The sequence below is a fragment of the Tinamus guttatus genome, unplaced genomic scaffold (assembly GCF_059628265.1).
Source record: "Tinamus guttatus ecotype Peru unplaced genomic scaffold, ASM5962826v1 Tinamus_guttatus_pri_ptg000030l, whole genome shotgun sequence".
In the NCBI taxonomy this organism is placed as follows: Eukaryota; Metazoa; Chordata; class Aves; order Tinamiformes; family Tinamidae; genus Tinamus; species Tinamus guttatus.
The window spans coordinates 1,977,660-1,983,933 of NW_028288564.1; positions in this window are offsets into that span (position 1 = coordinate 1,977,660).

Below are 6,274 nucleotides of genomic sequence, written 5' to 3' on the forward strand. Positions count from 1 at the left end.
TTATCTTTTGATATGTCAGTCTACCTAATCCTATAGATAACATTGTTCAGGATAAGCTACTAGTCATGATGATGAGAATGACAGCCTGACTCACACTGTCTTCACTAGGTGATTTCAAGGAAATTGCTGCAGTTAAATTCAGTTTTCATCAATTCTTTTTTTTTTTTTTTAACCGATTCTTATTTCGTCAAAATTATTCATTGAAAGTGATGTGACAGTTTGTTTAAAGATGTTTTTAGCATGACCACCAGCACCATGTGTATTAATAACAGTAACATTTAAAGTAAAAATGTATTTCTTCTCATGATAGTTGATAAAAACACAGTTTGTGTGTGGTTTCATTTAGTGCTTAACATCTTTGTATTTTTTGCTTCCAATTCAGTTTGCTTTGTGTTTTTGTTCTTAAAAGATGGTACTCAGGGGTCTATAAAAGTAATATTGCTGATACAAGATTCGTAATGGGAAAGAATTTGCCATTAGGTGCTTTACCAAACCTCCTCACAGATGTTCTCTGAAGTCCCGTTAGAGAAAGGATTCAAGCAGCATGAAGCTATTTTCAGTGGAGAGAGGACGTCTTTCAGTGAATTCTTCTAAAACTACCTTTATGAAGATCTCATCCATGCTATCAGCTACACACAAAAAGTCCTTCCTAAGAGGAAATTTGAAAACTTAATGCTCTTGAAATCCTTTCTCGATTTCCACATTTTTTTCCTCCAGGATAGCAATAGGAAATTGGCTGGTGAGTAATGGATAATTTGAATTCAGAAAGATTAACTTAAAACCCTCATAACTGGCAGTGGGACAAAGTAGCTGTGTTTAAACCACAACAGAAGGTGGCTTAAATTCATCTGCTAGTCCTTACAACTGAAAGAATTAGGCTTTCCTGCTTCCCCCTCAGTTCAAAGCCAAAGCTAAGACTACAATCCATCTTCAGCATGGATTAAGGATATTCAACTAGTCAAAAATGACTCAATATGTGTGTAAGAAACTGTCTCCCTCCTCTGCTATCTCCCTTTTTGCAGTGATATGGTAGTTCATTATCTCCAATGTTTTCAAGTAAATCTGTAATCCATTTTTACATCTACACATGTGACTTCATCACTTATGTGCTCTGGCACCCTCCAGTTAGCTCTGTTTTCCAGCTTTGGGTTACATGTGGTCCTCTGTAGGGATGTGAGGCATGAATGTGGTTTCAAGATCATAGTAGCCAGAGGGGGATACTCCTTGCCTCCCTGGGTGTGTGAGTCACTACTGTAAGTCACCCTACAAAGCAGATTATAAATGGCACAAATGCTAGCCTAGTGAAGGGTGTTCCTAAGATGACTGTCCACCCACTCAAAGACCTCTGTGGTAAGCTTGATAAATGGTGGGTCTCCGTTTAGACAGTTTTATTGCTAAGGGATAGATTTCCCCAGAAATCCAATAAGCATATCAATCAGAATCATCTTGCTTAGTTCAAGGCACTACAAAAGAGAAGGGGATCCTGGTTCATCTGCTTCCCCTTGTGGTCCTAACTCACTGTCTTTTGCAAAATCTAAATGGGAATGACAAGCATTACTTTAAAGTAGCTTGCAAAACATCTATTCTGTATTATGTCCTATGTGAAGAATCATTTTTGTTGTAATCTTATTTTGTTTCATTAGTTTCATTTTGCTTACTCCTTCATGTTGTTGACTGATGATGATCAACAATAAAAAAAAAGTCTAAAATAATATAGATAGTGTTTGCATCAAGGACTTCACTTTGCAATATGCACTTAGTGAAGTTTTGATGTGACTGGTCTGGGAATTGCTGGCAATATCAATATTAACCAATAATAACACACAACTTCTTCCACTGCTTGAATTTCATCATTTACTCTGTAAAATTCAAAAGGATTTAAGGATGTGTATATCTTAGGTCTGATTCCATCTCATTTACACTATAGCAAAGCAAGAATAATGCAATACAACTGGTACAAAAGAATAATAATAATAATAATAACACATTCCATTTTCTCTTTCAGTTCCTAATTTCAAGATTTTTCAAGTTTTAAACATTTTGAGTTTCTAAAACCTTTATGACAGCTTTCTTGCAAGAGGTGCTGGAAGGTTAGATTAGTTCAGGTTGCCTGAAATTTCTCACAAAAAAGGGTCTTCCTTTCAATTGCATGCAGATTTGCCAGGCATCAAGCTACTAGCTGATTTTTTTTTCATGCCAGATGTCTGACTTAGATTGAATATTGATTTTCTTTTCTCAGTGTTTCAGCAAAAATAATTTTAGTTGTTTCTGACATTTGCATAAACCTTGAATACAGCAGCAACTGAAATCAATGGGTCCTATATTGTAAGTATATAAGCAGTATAAATATGCCACCTATTCTCTTCGTATGTTATGTATGCAAAATTATCAGTATTTGTGAACCTCTCACAGGCTGTAGTCCAGAAACACCACAGAAAATCACCACTTTGTTATCACTGCAAAGTCTGAACAAGGTGTGGTATTTAGGGCCACTTGTTTAATGAAGAAGGTAAGTGCAAGTATTTAAAATCTATTAATTCATTGAAAAAAAAAAGCATCCTCTGGGAAAAAAATAGTATGTGATCATGAATTTGTATACTGTCATAAAAGGTATGTGGACAATAGTGCTGTATTAAAGTTTCATACACAGTCTAAACTCTGCTTTTCTTATTTTTCTAAGTCTGTCATATTTTTAAATACTATACAGTCTTATCATTCTTTGATGGATTTTCTACACTATACACTGTGAGAAACTATGCCACACATTATTAAACAATATGTCATATATACTATTTGCCACAGTATGAAAAAAAATCTGCCTGTTTGATATTTTATGCAGTTTACTATGAAAAGAGTCGCATCAGTGATCTACACTGTCTGGCATCCTGAAAGCTTGAAACTGCAACTGTTGTTATATCTTCCCTCAAGGTAAACAGGAACTGTTAATATCTTTCAAATATATCTTCCAAAACTGATTTCATCCAGGTGTTTTTTTCTGAGCAATTGAGCAAATGGATGGATAATTTCTTTGGGGACTCCATCATTAATAAAGAAACTACAAAGGGAATCTAAGAAGAATACTATCCCCAAACCACAAACTGATCTGGAGACCCTTTTTTCTTTTAAGTAATTCTGCTCTTATCCTTTCTGTAGTCTGAGGAAAGCTTTTATTACAGGCCCTAAACTAGGCTGTAATAAAAGCTCTCTCATTGTGAGAACCCTCATCAAACCCAGATTCGTTTTTCTTTTAAAGAGAGCTGATGGCTTTTTTAAGGAACTCTGCAGTCCAGGCTTATAAAACATATATTAACACCATGCAATATTTTAAACATAGAAATCTATCAGAAAACAGAATTCTACCTCAGAATTATACTTTACCAGATAGATATTTATTTCTTAGAGGTTTTAGAGCATGCCTAAGCCTGGGGCATTGCAAATATTTGAGTTACAGTCTTTAACATGTTCACTGAAGTCAGGCTTCAGTTTCTCTTCCTCATGCTGCATTTTGTTCAGGTTCCTCTGAAATGTCAAGTAACAGGAAGCTATAAGAAAAAAAAAAAAAAAAAGTAGGTGACCATTAGCCTGATTGGCCCTAGCCCAAATGTTTTTATTTTGATCAGCTCCGTGAATTGCATTCAGGGTGACCTTTTTCTATGTGAAGTCTCAGTGATGGACATAGGTTTAAAACTCTGGACTCTTTACTGCTACCAAGACAGAGTTCCATACATAAGCCCAAGAAATCATTAGAAATATTGTTGTATCTTTGCTTAAAAATTGAAAGATGTTATACACGGAAGTTAACCTCCCTTTCTCTCACAGAACAGTTTTGCATAAAGCTGTGCAAAGAAATGAAGGAAAAAAGCACAAGCTGGAGCTGAATAGTGGGGAACTAGGTTGAAAAATCAAAGTTTAAGGTAGGCTGTCTAATTTGGGTTGAAAAACTGTTTTTGGAAACCATCTGAGTAGGGACTTATACCTTAGCCTTCTATTCCTTGATAGGTAACCTGCCACTGCATATACTCTTCATGAGTTATTCAACAGATTTGACTGTCATTGCAGTAAACATACATTTTGACATTTGGAAAATCGCCACAGAACAGCAATTTGAGGCCAGTTTCTGTTAGTGGAGTAAATCAAAAGTGCATTCAGTAACTTAGTTTGAATATTTCCAGGTTTGCACTATGCTTAATTAAAGTAAAACCTGGCCCTTCGTCAGTGTTTCCTGAGGTTCTGGGAGGTAAAATTTCAACCTGAATAACCCAGTAGCGAATGAGATCTTGGAAGATGACAACAGACAGCAGGGAGGATGCTGGGTTATTTTCAGGGATACCTCTGTTCATCACGTCACCCTTCGGTGCTCACTTAGCCTAAAAGTGAAGAGCAGTAAGGAATCTTTAGTCAGCCCATCCTATTTGCCAACTTTGGACCCTATTGGGCTATCAAGTCTAGTACTGTCTCTGCTCAAAACATAAATTTAATGTTGAGCAGAGATGGCCTGGAGCAATGGGGAGCCACAGAATCACTAACAGAGGAAGCAAAATTGGAATGATTCAAGGGGAGCAAACATAGGCTCCCGTGCCAATGTTCTTTCATATTGAAACAAAGCTTGAAGATTTTCTTTTGGCCAACATGTTTCTAAACTAGGTTCATAAGAAAAGGACAAAATAATGTTTAAGTAAAGAATCGGGTTTTTTTACAAGCCACAAACTGTCAGTTGATAGTCTGATTCTCTTTTCCAGAAAACACTATGCCAGATAAGCAGAAACAATTTTCTTTAGAAATGTGGCCATGTAGAGCAAGGATAACTTTGGTTACATGATACAGATGCATGATGCATCTAATTCCATCTTTTTCCAAGAGCCATAAAATTTACTGGTATCCAAGGAAACACACAGACCTCAAATACCATGAGAAATGAGCTTTGTATATGGCTATGGTTGATGGATGCTGTTGGGCTGCAGCTGACATAGTGTACACAGAGATCCTGTGTAGCAAGATCCTTTTACAAGACAAATGCCTCCAGCAAAGGCACAAGAAAACTACCTGAAATGCAGTTCTAGTGGGGGAGCTTAGAGGAAATACTAAATTATTATTTTTTAATATTATAATATATACTAAATTAACATTTACAGTTCACACCTCACCAAAACACTGTCTTTCCACAGCTGCTTCCAGGCAAACATAGCTTCAAAACCCAAAGCTGTAGCAGCTCAAGTAACCTACAGATTAGACTGACCATTTACAAGAAACTGCATGAATTATATTATTTGTGGTTAAGTAACTACAGAATGGATAAACATATGAGGTAAAATATAGCCAAAACTAACAGAAGTCAAAATGAATAGACTTCAAGATTCAGTTAATGAATTTTCTTTAAAATATAATCAACTTAAAATGAATTAATTTTCAGAATTGGAAAAATACCATTGTCTCACTCCAGTTCTATAAACAGGGGTTAATCACACCCACTAAGAATGAAGATCTAAGTCTGTATTCACTGTAGGAAAAGGATTTCTTTTGTCTAGCAATTAGTTGACACCTTTTGAATATGCTGAAGACTTTTGACTTTTTTTTTTTTTTTTTAGCGTTTCCCCTACTTTGTTGTCATGGCTTCTTTTTCCATGTGGAGTTGGAGAAAAACAGGCTAAAATGTAATTAATCCTTTCTGTAAATTTAAACTAACATCCATGTGAGCACACAAGCACTTCCTATCACATTCGGCTAACTGAAGCTCATTTATTTATTTGTTCCTGAGACACATTCAACATTGTTTCCATTGTTTCTGACTTGTTATTTATTTGGGGTCTATTTATAGGATTTTTTTTTCTTTAGAAGGTGCCTTGTTGCTCCCTATTTGTCTGAAGTGTGTCTCTGTTGCCTTATACTGGGAGAAGCTTTTTACTGCAGACTCCCAAACCAGACATTGCATCACTAGCGTCACTCAACAATCCGTGAGATTGGCTGATAAAAATAGTATTATGTATAACCTTTCATTCCTTGGTCATCTTTATTTGGGCATCTCCATCCAAGCCCAGGGACCTGAGAGCATGCACACAATTTATGATCATTATTTATTGCAAGTAATATGCCTAATAAATGGCTGGGACTAACAAGCTACTTGACCAAGCATTAATATCCTCACCTGACTGTGAGTGGGCAGTCAGTAAGTCAGCCCCTGTTGCTCCTTGGATCAGGCTGAACTTTGCTGAGCTGCCATCTTCCTTCTCTGTTTTTCTACCTTTCCGGATCACAATTTTTCCTCTTGAGTACGTGA